Raw genomic sequence first — 1,310 nt, forward strand, 5'->3', positions numbered from 1 at the left:
CCTGGTGGCAGCGTTCGGGTCTATAAAGTGGGTTTTTTGTAAATTCTACCCCCAATTCACCTCTGTGCGCCGCCAAGGCCTCTGTTGTTTTTAACTGTTTCACAGTTTATCTGCTCTTTGACCTCAAGAAGATGGTGAGGGTCACGCAACTTGAAGCCTGGGCTTTGCGGTAGAGGGGCAGGGGAAGGAAGACCTGGATGAGGTGGATTGACAGGTGGCCCCCTCAATGGGCTCAGGTGGAACACCTGGAAGAAGGCATAGAACCCACCGGCTGTTTTCCGTCTGCCCGCTGCCCGTACTGACAGCCTGACTCGTTAATCCCAGTTGCATGGTTTGGTCCCAGGCACAGTGAGTGTATAAGCACTCAAATATTTGCTGAGGGAATGAATGGCTTTGTTGGGGTTCTCAGAAGAATGTGCATGTATTGTATAGTTGATCTCTCTAAGCATATTCAAGGAGCCCTGGTGGCATGGTGGGCTACATGTGGGGCTGCTAATCACAAAGTCAATAGTTCAAAGCCAGCAGCTGCCCCTCAGGAGAAAGACTTGGCTTTCTACTCCCGTGAGAACTTGAGAGTCTCGAAAATGCACAGGAGCAACCCTGTGGAGGTAAGAGTCCTCTGTCCTCTAGGTCGCTATGAGCCGGAAGCTATTCAATGGCAATGAGTTTGAGTTTTGAAACATATTTATGCAAATGTGTGTGGTCATCCTCCTGGGACCACCAATAAAACATATATATCATTCAACTCCCTGCCATTGAGTTCATGCTGGCTCCAAGTGACCCCATGGGGCAGGAGAGAACTGCCCCTCGTGGGTTTGGGAGACTGTTAACTCTTTATGGGAGTAGTCAGGAAAGGGAGACGTTGTCTTAGGCAGTGGAAGTTTGGAGGAAGAGAAGGGCTTTCAAGATAATTCTAGGAACTTGTGCTGTGCCCTATACAATAACATTCTAATCTTGATGCTTATGCGTCTGGATTTGGGCACACAGCAGTGATGGGGAAGACAGGCCTCACGGTAAGAGTAAGGAGAGAGTGGGAAGTCCAGTTACACATTTGAGGGGTATGAGGGTAAACAGGAACGATATCAGATGAATTGGAATGGGGGCCCAGATCAATGAAGATCCTAGAAGTGGTTAATGAGATTTGTGAGAAGGAGGGCACCTTGCACTAGACTCCAAAGACTACAGATTTGGAGGCAGGAATGATAGTAATAATAATAGTCTACTGGGAAAATAATAATAATTTATAAATTATCAAGGGTTTGTGAAGGAGGGTGAGAGAGGGAGGGGGAAAAATGAGGAGCTGATACCAA

This window comes from Echinops telfairi, unplaced genomic scaffold (assembly GCF_000313985.2).
Source record: "Echinops telfairi isolate 266 unplaced genomic scaffold, ASM31398v2 ScPeMD7_2010;HRSCAF=2546, whole genome shotgun sequence".
Lineage (NCBI taxonomy): Eukaryota > Metazoa > Chordata > Mammalia > Afrosoricida > Tenrecidae > Echinops > Echinops telfairi.